We start from the raw sequence: 12,820 nt of genomic DNA, 5'->3' as shown, positions 1-12,820 counted from the left end.
GCCTTATAGATTTGGATATGAGGATCCAAAGATTGCTCCAGGACCCCTACATACATCAATGGGTGCTGATTTGTATTTTAGCAGGAGCTAGTAAGTGCAGGAGCCACGTACACTGCTGCCATCTGCTCCACCCAATAAGTATTTATAAGCAGGGAACCTCATCTATGTAGTCCATATAACATTATGACAATTAATATGTATTTATTTTTTTAAATCAACTTTCTTTAGTATATACATTATACTGGTCAAAATATTTTTAAAAAAGGCTTGTGTTAGGTGTCAAGTTCCTGCCGCTGCACAGGGGGAATCTCAAATCATCTCCGCTGTGGTTTTCCATTCTCCTCCAGCTGCAGTGGAGCCTGCTCAGCAGAGACGTTGGTCCCAGTGCCTGGCTCAAGCTGATACTGTGTGGCTTGTTTCTGCTGTCCTTCCAGGCTCAGCCATCGTAACCAGTACTGATCAGCAGTGAGCCGGCGCTCCTGGGACTAAGTCCTGCTTTTCTTCTTCTGAGCATGTCCAAGGGACAACCTCCCATTGTAGGTCGGGGGTCACATGATCAGGTCCTGTAGCAGCTCCTATTGGACCACTAGGAAGGTCCTGGAGAGCTTCCGCTATAAAAGGTTCGCATGGCCATGCGGCCATGTGCTAGTATAAACCTGTTATTGTGTGTGTGTGGATGTATATGAATGCCTGTTCTGGTGATTGCTCCTTAATCATTCCCATTCCTAGAGTTGTTGAATGCTCGCGAATGTTGGACCTGTCTAGCGACTGACAGTGGTATCCTTAACACAAGAGCACGATACTTACTGGGCCAAACCAGCAGCGACCGCCAGTGTGGCGCCATGTGCAATTAGAGCGCTTTCCAAGCCCTAGTTAGGGTGGTTAGTGGCATCTGCCAGAGCGGCTCTGTAAGTACTCTGTGCAGTAATCTTTATTTAATCCTGACAATCAGTCAGTTGTTATGAACTGGTGGTTTAGGAGCAACATGGGACGAGCTCTGAAGGAGGTAGTACCTGTACTGACCGCAGTCCCTAAGCTTAACACACTAGCAGTAGCCGTGGGATGTTCCTGTCACTCCCTAGACACAATGTCACAGCCGGAGAACTAACTACCCCTAAAGATAGAAACAGGAAAGCTATCTTGCCTCAGAGAAAATCCCCAAAGGATAGATAGCCCCCCAGAAATAATGACTGTGAGTGGAGAGGAAAATGACATACATAGAATGAAACCAGGATGTAGCAAAGGAGGCCAGTCTAGCTAGATAGATAGAACAGGACAGAATACTGTGCAGTCAGTATTAAAAAACTAGAAAAATCCACACAGAGTTTACAAAAATCTCCACACCTGACTAAAGGTGTGGAGGGTAAATCTGCTTCCCAGAGCTTCCAGCTTAACTGAATAAATCCATACTGACAAGCTGGACAAAAAAACATAGAATGTACAGAACAATTAAGTCCACAACATGTGGACAGAAAAGAGCAAAGCAAGGACTTATCTTTGCTGAACTGGTCAGGATATCAGGGAAATCCAAGCAGAGATGTGAATCCAACCAGGAACCATTGACAAGTGGCTCTGGCTGAAGGAAAGAGCCAGGCATAAATAGGCGAGCAGAAACACAATCAGTGGAAGCAGCTGCAGACTGCTAAATCCAAGGAGCAGCCTTTCCACTTAAAACCACCGGAGGGAGCCCAAGAGCAGAACTCACAAAAGTGCCACTTACAACCACCGGAGGGAGCCCAAGAACGGAATTCACAACAGTCAGTAAAGGGTGGGAACTCCCGCTTGATCTCAGCATCTGATTCAGGGCGTCCTCAGGCGCGGCTCAAAAGCCACCGAGGGTCAGAGTGAGATAAATCACCAGCATAGTGGAGGTGAATTTCAGGGATCCCACTAGCGTCCATCTGCTGCATCCTGTGAATGCTAACACAGCACAGCATTTCCTTAGTTTCCCTGTGACTCTGTGAAGCAAGAGAGTTCGCATCAGTTCATACCGAGTGATGGAACCCATGTTTATTCTGGCCTAGTACCGCCATATAGTGCCACCATTACCTAGCAGCAGCTTCAATCTCTGCGAACGCACCTTTTGCTATCTTTATATTTATTTGGTGCATTCCGCCAGCCCCAACAGCTTGTCTCAATCATGTTGTTCTTAATATCAGTAAGTATTCTGCCAAAAATGTGTTTCTTTGTGTAGGACAAGGCAAAAATGTTATTTTCATTGCAATTTTACACTATTTTATCCTCTATTACTTACATAAATACTATCTATTTGAAAAAGTTTGCTTAAAGGGAACCTGTCATTTAAAAAATGCTATTTACCTGCAGATATATGGTTTAATCTACAAGTTAACTTTGTTTTAAAGCTGTTCAGCCACTGCACTGAAAGCCTGGCTACAAGGAGGAAATTATTCTTTCACCCGGCAGCCTCCAGCTTTCAGTCATACACGCCTGATCGTTGCAACTTTACTCACCGCTCAGTATTCAGTGAGAGGCAGCTGTAACCACACCCTGTCACTTACTGACAGCCATTTCAGCATTTTTTCAGTACAGAGCAGACTACCAGTCATTCCCGAGGTGTGGTTACAGCTGCCGCTGACTGTATACTGAAAAGTGACTGATGCCACGCCTCTATGACTGAAAGCCAGAGACTGTGGGCTGGAATAAATATGAATTTCTTCCTGATAGCTGGGCTTTCAGTGTGATGGATGCATATTTTTCAGAAAGATATTAACCTGCAAATTATCCCAATATCTGCAGGATAATGGCTTTTTTATAACACAGGTTGCCTTTAATAAATTATAGTCAACTATTATAGCAACATTGTTTAAATATACGCTAGCAGAACATTAAGAAACCAGGTAAATTAGTTCATCAGTGGTCTAGGCTCATTTATGAAAGCTGTTTACATAGCATAGATTGAACTAACTGTCGGAAAAAGTAGTAAGAAATTATGAAAGAGATCCATAAAAAATAGCATAATATAGCATTTATAGTGTTTCAAGGTAAATTTTTGTCATTTATAATTGGTAAGGTTTAATTCAAACTTAATAAATTTAACGGTAACAGATATTTTGCTTACGTAAATATGGTGATAACATGCTACGCTACTTTGAAGAATTATATATATTTATTAAATAGAGAATGAAAGAAACAGTTTAAAAGGGGTTTTCTGTACATAATTATTTTTATAACTGCATGAGCTGTGTTATATACTACATCTCTGTGCTATATTCTGTGTGGGCTGTGCTATATACTACGTGGCTGTGGTATATATTTCATGGCAGGGCAATATACTACATCGCTGTGCTCTATACTACATGGCCTGTGTTATATACTGCATGGGCAGTGTTATATACTACGTCTCTGTGCTATATATAACGTGGCTGTGCTATATACTATGTGGCTGTGCAATATATTACGTGGCTGGGCAATATACTACGTGTCTGTGCTATATACTACGCGTCTGTGCTATATACTATGTGGCTGGGCAATATACTATGTGTCTGTGCTATATACTACGTGTCTGTGCTATATACTACGTATCTGTGCAATATACTACATGGCTGGGCAATATACTACGTGGCTGGGCAATATACTACGTGGCTGGGCAATATACTACATGGCTGGGCAATATACTACATGGGCTGTGCTATATACTCCATGGCTGTGTTATATACTATGTGGCTGTGCTATATACTACGTGGCTGTGTTATATACTACATGGCCTGTGCTATATGCTATGTGGCTGTGTTACATTCTACGTGGGCTATGTTATACACTACTTGTCTGTGCTATATTTCTCTGCTGTATCTGTGCATCATGAATCATGGTATGTGTTAAAGAGGGGGGCCCACTGTTAGATGTCGAGTTCCTGCCTCTGCAAAGGGGAATCTCGGGCCATCTCTGCTGCGGTCACCCATTCTTCTCCAGCCGCAGTGGAACCTGCTCAGCGGAGAGGTCGATCCCAGCGTCTCGCTCAGTCTGACTCTGTGCTAAGAGTTACTGCTGCATTTCCTGCTTCTGCCATTGAAGTCAGTGCTGGGCAGCGGCGAGCAGACGCTTCTGGGACTAAGTCCTGCTTTTCACGTTCTGAGCATGTCCAGAGTAAGATCTCTCAGTGCAGATCGAGGGTCACATGATCAGATACTGCAGCTAGGTCATTGGTCCTTCTTGGAAGGTCCTTGTGGTGGTGATGGCGAACTCAGTGGAGGGGTTCAAGAGAGGCCTGGATGTCTTCCTGGAGCAGAACAATATTGTATCATACAATTATTAGGTTCTGTAGAAGGACGTAGATCTGGGGATTTATTATGATGGAATATAGGCTGAACTGGATGGACAAATGTCTTTTTTCGGCCTTACTAACTATGTTACTATGTTACTATGTTACTATATGTGGGTGCTAGGACTAAGTCCTGCTTTGCACTCTGAGCATGCCCGGGGCAAGATCTCTCAGTGGAGATCTGGGGTCACATGCTCAGGTACTGCAGCAACTCCCTTGGTCCTTCTCTGAAGCTCCTAAATGTGCTGCAACTATTTAAGGCTCATATGGCCGCACGGCATGCGCTAGTATTGACTTTTGTAAACGTGTGTGTGTTGTGAGTGAAATTCATTCTTTAAAATCCCCTCCCTATTGTATGACTGCTTGCGGAAGGTGGATGATTGCTATCTAGCGCCCGACTTAGCCATCAGCACGTTACACACATTACAGCCTCTAATTGCTGTGACCGCCAGTGCGGCGCCGTGCGCTTTCTCTGCGCTTTCCTGACCCAAGCCTGGGTGGTTAGTGGAATCCTCCAGTGCGGCACTGCACGCACTCTTGTGCTTCTTAAATAATATTATTTCTGTCTCTCTGACACCCCTTTAGTGGTGTCGAGCACATGAGGTCTTTATGAGCTCAAATCCTGAGTCTTGGGATTGAGTTCTGAGACTCCTTGCTTGCGCTCTTGGTGCGGTACCGCGGCGCTGCAACGCAACAGGGTTAGCTTCCTTCACACAGGGTGAAGTTAACCCATGTGTGTATTCACATTGTACCACCATATCGTCCGTCTCTACTAGCAGCAGGGTTTTCACCTGCACGGTGGACCTCGGACTGCGAACGCACCTAATACCATTACATCTTAAACTTGGTGCGTTCTGCCAGTCCTAGCACCCACTGAGACTTTTTTCGCCCGGGGCCCTCAAAAACCTGGAGCCGGCCCTGGCTTCACTGATTGGTCACACCCGGCCACGAACAATCATCGACAGGCGCAGTCCGCCCTCGAATTGGCGCGGAATTTGAACCACGCTTCGCTAATTGGTCGAGGTCGGCCGAATCCTGCGTATAAATTGCATTATTCTGAAAGCTTCATAAATAAACTACATACATATTCTAGAATACCTGATGCATTAGAATCAGGCCACCATTTAGTAATTTATAAAAATCTGAATTCTCCAAAATACCGATTTTTGGGGCAATTTGCTCCATATGAATTCAGCAAAATGAATCTGTCTCATCTGTCCCACTGCCCCCACAGTTTTCCGTCCATTACTGCATGCCTCGTCATTTCCATTTGATACTGCCCCCACAGTTTTCCGTCCATTACTCCATGCCTCTTCATTTCCATTTGACCATTGTGACCATCCTCTCCAGTGTCTTAACTTCAGGACAGGTCTTCTGGGTTAACTGACAGTTTGTGCTGTGACATTGCAATGCATATAATGATATTACAATTTTGCCAACGCTTCGTCAACACATACAATGAACTCTGAAGCTTAATCTACCCAGAATACCCATTCAAGACTGAAGAGACCAGAAGAAATGGGTGTGACAGCTGAATGGGAAATGGTGGGCTATGGGGTTTGGGACAAGTGTGCAGTGAAACGAGTAGTCTTTTTTTTACCTCCTATGTTTGTTCTTATTATTATGCTCTTGGGTCTTGAGAGATCACAGAGCATAATAAGGAATATTAATTTCCCAGATAATGACTGCTACAAACCAAATTTCCCTGTTAAATCTGTCAAACTTGGTCATTTTGAATGTTATCAGATCGGCTCATCTCTATCAGTAACTAAAATATCCTTTTTGTGAAACATAAAATGGAAGACAAGGATGAGACAGGCAGATAGATATGCAGTTGGAGCTTTTAAGTCAGTGTTTTAGTGGAATAGTAGGGTAAAGGAAAAAGGGAAAGCCTGGGAAGTCATATAAATAACTGAGAGCACATAGTCCATCCACTCTGAGCATTCATACAGAAGTGATACAAATTTGGAAAGTCATAGAAATAAGTAAAAATACATGACGTACTGAATATAAATAGAGGTTATACTGTCTTTGCCTTTTTTTACAAAAATAATTGAATTCTATATGTAAGCTGCTAAGCTGACAATGCATAATACAGAGTGACTGCTGTAACCGCACCCCAGGCCTGAATGACAGCTGACCAAGTGTCAGTCAGTGCTGAGGGTGCAGTTACTCAGAGTGGTGATTGAAGCAGCGCCGGCGCCACCCCTATGACTGAATACCGAATGCTGGCAGGGAGAATAAAGTTAACTTTTTCTGGGCTGCATTCGGCTGTGTGCAAGCGCCGGACAGCATAACAACTCTGTTAACCTGCAGATTAACCAAATATCTGCAAGTTAACAGCATTGATTCTTGTGACAGGTTCCATTTAAAGGGGTTATCCAGGACAATTTTATTTTTTGTTATGGGCCTAAGAACTACCTGCCTGTTTTGCCTGGCACCAATCTCAGCTGGTTCAGAGAAGTCACGGGCTTCTCTTGCTGGTGATTTTGCAGCTTTTGGTGATGTCCATTTGACAAAGCAGCAGGTTCTCTTCCACTCTTCTTTGTTGATGGGGCGTGACTGCTGTCATGCTGATTGACAGCTGGCTTTCTGCTGCCTAACTGTGGGAAGCCAGTTGTCAATCAGCATAATGTCAGCAAAAAACACAGACAAAGAAACAGCATTACCAAAATCAGGACAGATTAATGCACTAGCAGGATGCAGTAGACCCCCATGATAAAGGCAGATGCAGCACAAGTTCAAAATAGTGATGAAGCGATCACTCGCAAGCCTACCAAGTCATGGAATCGGTGGTCACCTAAATTAAAAAATGTATAGAAGTTAGGCTAGCATAGAGCGGCAGTCACATAGATGCATGTGATGCACAGTGTCTGGCTACAGCCTACCGATGACACCCATACTATAAGATCAGGTGAGTTGCCCAGCACTATATGAATGCACCCAACAAGAAAGACATCACAATTCAACCAACACACAATTAAGACCATTGGATGCAAGCTATATAAAATGGAAAAATGCAATAAAAATATGAAAAATTATGTATAAAATATACAAGGTATGGGTCAATAGTTTGGACAACCCATGTCAAGGGTCCTCATCCTTGCAAGTTCCTACACTACATTCAAAAAGGGCGCATAGAAAGAGCAGTCACCCTGTCGACTGAGCAGCCTGGAAGAGGAAGAACTAGTCTCTTGACTTGAGTTCAAATGAAGCAGCAGAGAAGCCAGAACGAATGATTTGTGACTGCTCTAAGCCATCAGCAGGCAGAATAGACCTGTCAGTTCTTTGCCCCATGAGAAAAAAATAAAAAAGCCTCAGATAACCTTTTTAAATGATAGTTGTGATTTAAGAAATTGGAAACAGCTGTTTTTTTTTAATGGAAATGATGAGTCATCAATAGTAATCTATTATTTAGTAATTAGTGACTTATATACTGATTTTTCACAATAAAATTATTGTAGATTAGGAATATGATACATTTTTGTTTATTAACTTGTATTGATATAAGACAAATTAATAAAGAAATAATGAAAACAGCAATAATGATAATAATAGTAATAATAATAATCATCATATTTATACAGTCATGGCTGAAAGTGTTGGCACCCTTGAAATTGTTCCAGAAAATGAAGTATTTGTCATAGAAAATTATTGCAATTACACATGTTTTGTTACACACGTTTATTTCCTTTGTTTGAATTGGAAAAACACAAAAAAACTCAGAAAAAAGGCAAATTGGACATCATTTCACACAAAACCCCCAAATATGGTGTGGAGACATTGGGGTCAGCGGGTGCTCTAGTTTGCTGGCTCGAGACTGCATGGACCAAGGATAATCCCACTGCATCTCCCCTCTCTTTTTACCGTGGGCATAATACTACTTAGACAACATAGGGTGAGGGTAAAACAGTGTGGCAATAATTTATTGAACCATGAACAGATAGTAACCCAAAGAACAGTCCCAACAAAATACCCAAGATGGTGCAAAATTACAAAGTCTCCCCTTTCCACTGACTTACTGGAATTAAGGCAGATGTGACTTCCAGGGCATACTACCCCAACCTGTGGCACGCGCAAAGATGAGGTAACAGCTGACAGCTGATTGAGGTACAAGGCCAGGTGACTAGAGGGTCACAAGCTGACTTCTCCAAACATCTCCATGGAGCCAGGTGATCAGTGGGTCCCAATCCTGGACTCCCCAAATGTATCCATGAGACTCAGATGACTGGTGGGTTCAAATCTTGACTACTCCAAATGTATCCGTGTGTTCAGTGATGGTCAATGTAACAGATCTGTATTCTTCCAGCTAGGGCCGTGGTCCCCTAAGCTGGCATCCTGTAGAATGTCAAATCTGTGTCCCCCTGATTCAGCCATGATGTTCTGGCTGCTGTTTTGTAAAGTGTTCCTGGCTGTGGTTTTACAAAGAGTCTCTGGATCTTCAAATCTCTGCCATAGAGGTATATCCAACTTATATAGTTCACAATTGTTGTCCTTCAAGCCATAATCCAGAGGTCAAGAGTAAAGTGTGATTAGGTTAACTTGCATTGTTTAAGTATTTAATACATTTACATAGTTTTTCGTCTTCTATTTTCAAGTCAACAAGCCACAGGGTCCCAATCAATATATTATCAAACATGTATTCAATTACCCTATGTCTCTTTTCCTCAAATATAGCAGACAATGAGCGTGCAGTAAACAGCAGCTCCAAAGTCTCATTCCGCCTGGCATGAACAATAGTCTGTTTCTTGACTAAGCAAAGAAGAATCACATAACTTCAAAAGTCGGCATAAAGATAAGTCTATGCCTCCTGGCTTATTGAAAATAGATGTTTGGATAAATAATATTAAATGCTGTGTAGTCACATTAGGGCCAGACAAAATTATTAGCGTCATCAACTTAATATTTTGTTGCACACCTTTTGGAATAAATAGCTTCAATCAATCGCTTCCTATAAACATCAACAAGCTTATTACCCCTCTCAAGTGGAATTTTGGACCACTCTTCTTTTGTAAACTGCTCCAGGTCTCTCATATTTGAAGGGTGCCTTCTACCAACAGCAATATTAAGATCTCTCTACATGTGTTCAATGGGATTTAGATCCGGACTAATTGCTGGACATTTCAGAACTCTCCAGCACTTTGTTTCTATCCATTTCTGGGTGCTTCTTGACGTATGTTTGTGGTCATTGTCCTGCTGGAAAACCCATGACCTAGGATGTAAACTCAGCTTTCGGACACTGGGCACTACATTCAAACCTAAAATCTGTATGTAATCTTCAGATTTCATGATGCCTTGCACACTGTCAAGGCACCCAATGCCAAAGGCAGCAAAACAACCCCAAAACATCTTTAAACCCCACAATATTTGACTGTAGGTACTGTGTTCTTATCTTTTTAGGCCTCATTTCATTTTCAATAAGCAGTAGAATGATGTACTTTACCAAAAAGCTTTATTTTGGTCTTATCTGTCCACAAGATGTTTTCTCAAAAGGATTTTAACCTACGCACATTGTGGCAAACTGCAGTCTAGCTTTTTTATGTCCGTGTGTCAGCAGTGGCTTCCACCTATGTAATTTCAATAATTTTCTGGGAGAAATACTTCATTTTCTGGAAGATTTTCAATAGTGCAAACACTCTCGGCAATGATTTGTAAAGATTAAAACTTGAAACAGGCTACTTCAAGTTATGAAATATAAAAAAAATAATAATTCTATAAGCGAAACGAAGTAGAAGAAAATAGAAGCTAAACAAATGGAAATGATCAATCATTAGAATTAATCTAATAATTAGAATTTGGTGACTCATACAAATTTCTTTTTTGAATCATCTCTCTAGTAAATATTCTTTTAAAAAAATTATGCTAGCAAGAAGACACATTTTTAATTAATGCATTTTTTTGTTATATGATAAAGTAATAAAGCAATAATAAAAAAAACTAATAATAATTATTATCATCTTCATAAACATACGTACTTAAAGAGGTTGGCCATTAATTTTACAGTGATGCCTTATCCTCTGGATAGGGCATCAATGTGTGTTCAGCTGGGGGGCACCGATAACAGCTGGGGTGTTGAGTGTTGGGTGTTGATCCCAGACGATCAAACATTGATGCTTTATCCTAAAGATTAGGGAATCAATGTAAAAGTAGTGGACAACTTCTTTAGAGAGATTACAACTTGAAAAATATAGACAGACTAAACGAAGCTTAGACAACCTTTGTTTTACGATAATGTTAAAAATAGCAATTACTAATTCTAAGTACAAAATTTATTAAACATAAATTAGAGTAAAAATAGTCAATATAGAAAAAGTATGTATATTTATAATAGCAAAACAAGCCTTCATCCAGTTACTTGCAGTACCTCAACTTTAACTCTGAGTGCCGCCATGAGACTGTAGTATTTTATATTGTAACTTAACAGCAGAGCTAATGCAGCCTCACAGCACAGATCTCTGGAAAACCGTGCGTTTATTTCTTTAGTGGATGCAGCAATTTGCTTTACCCTTTTCTCAAGAATTCTTTGGAATTTTATGATTCACTTTTCAGATATTTTTTTGATCAAGGAACTTATATTGCTAACTATGAAACAAAACACAAGACACAGAGGGACACAATGGACAATGATATGGCAAGTATTATTCTATTTCTCTTCATTTTTCTTCAGGAATATCTCGGGCCAATTACAATACTCAATACCCGAAGAGCTTAAAAAGGGATCAGTAGTTGGTAATTTGGCAAAAGACCTTGGATTAGATGCGAAGGAACTCACATCTCGGAAATTCCAAATTGTTTCCCATGTTACAAAGCAATATTTCAGCATTTATTTGGAAAATGGAGACCTAATCATATCAGATAGGATTGACAGAGAAGCATTATGTGGGGCTAAACTTAACTGTTTTTTAAACCTAGAAGCTGTGATTGAAAATCCTCTGACTTTTTACACAATCACAATAGAGATCCAGGATGTGAATGATAACACCCCGACATTTTCTAAGAATTATTTTGATATAGGCATCAGTGAGTCTTCTGTTCCTGGAGTACATTTTCCATTAGGAAATGCTGATGATCCAGATCTTGGCGCAAATTCTATACAAACTTATACACTAACTAGTAATGAATGGTTTAGTCTTGGAGAAAGAATAACTAATGATGGAATCAAGCATCCAGATATTATCCTAGAAAAATCATTGGACAGAGAGAAGCAGAGTTCATATGACTTAATTATAACTGCGTCCGATGGGGGTAAACCTCCTAAAACTGGCACTGCCATAATTAAGATCACAGTACAAGATGTGAATGACAACTTTCCAGTATTTATGAAAGACAAATATCAGCTAAGATTACCTGAGAATGCACCTGTAGGTTTTCTAGTTGTCCATTTAAATGCAACAGATGCAGATGAAGGTACATTTGGTCTAATAACATATTCTTTTAGCCATATCCCTAAAAATGCAAATCAAATATTTTCTATAAATTCCTTAAATGGTGACATAAACTTAATTGGAACTTTAGACTATGAAGCATCAGATAGTTATGAAATGACTGTTGAAGCTAAAGATGGTGGAAGTCTTGTCACACATTGTAAGGTGTCAATACAAGTGATCGATGTGAATGATAACGCTCCGGATATAACAGTTACCACTCTGGCAACAACCATTCCAGAAGATTCTCCACCTGGTACTGTCATAGCAATAATTAATATGCATGATCTAGATTCTGGGCTGAATGGTGAAGTTGTTTGTCAGATCTCAGACATGAAGGATTTTCAACTGTTACCATCATCCAGTAAGTACTATAAGCTTGTAACTGCATCTAGCATGGACCGAGAGAGGAATTCTCTATATAATGTTGCAATTCAGTGTAATGATAAAGGATCTCCTCCTCTGTCCACCAATAAAACCATTCCACTGACTATTTCAGATGTCAATGACAACGCTCCAATTTTTGAGAAAATGAGCTACATTGTTTATATCATAGAAAATAATCAGCCTGGGACATCAATACAAAATATTCTTGCTTCAGATCTTGATCTAGATGAGAATGGGAAAATTACTTTTAGCATTATAAGCAGGAACATAGATAATATTCCTGTGTCTTCATATGTTTCCATAAACTCAATGACTGGAGTTCTCTTCGCCCAGAGATCATTTGACTATGAACAGTTGCGGGAATTTCAGTTCCAGGTGATGGCTAAAGACAATGGATCTCCTCCTCTAAGCAGTAATGTCACAGTGAGGATATGTATCATTGATAAGAATGATAATGCTCCGAAGATCCTCTACCCATCACCAGACACTGAGGGATCAGCATTATTTGAGTTTATTCCTCACTCTGCTGAGAAAGGTTATCTAGTCACCAAAGTGATTGCAGTGGACGCTGACTCTGGACACAACGCCTGGCTCTCCTATCACTTACTACAAGTTCCCGATCCCTCATTATTTGGAATTGGCCAATATACTGGAGAAATAAAGATAGTGAGAGATCTTCAAGATGCAGATAACTTAAGGCAAAAACTTGTGGTTCTGGTGAAGGATAATG

The 12,820-nt window shown here is 40.7% G+C and overlaps 1 protein-coding gene across 7 annotated transcripts in view; it reads left to right on the top strand.

Annotated features, from left to right (window-relative positions):
• LOC138675454 (protocadherin gamma-A4-like) overlaps positions 1-12,820 on the top strand; it is a 732,953-nt gene that overhangs the window by 307,826 nt on the left and 412,307 nt on the right. The gene's annotated exons all lie outside the window — the stretch shown is intronic.

This window comes from Ranitomeya imitator, chromosome 4 (assembly GCF_032444005.1).
Source record: "Ranitomeya imitator isolate aRanImi1 chromosome 4, aRanImi1.pri, whole genome shotgun sequence".
NCBI lineage: Eukaryota > Metazoa > Chordata > Amphibia > Anura > Dendrobatidae > Ranitomeya > Ranitomeya imitator.
This window is presented reverse-complemented; position numbering and strand designations above follow the sequence as displayed.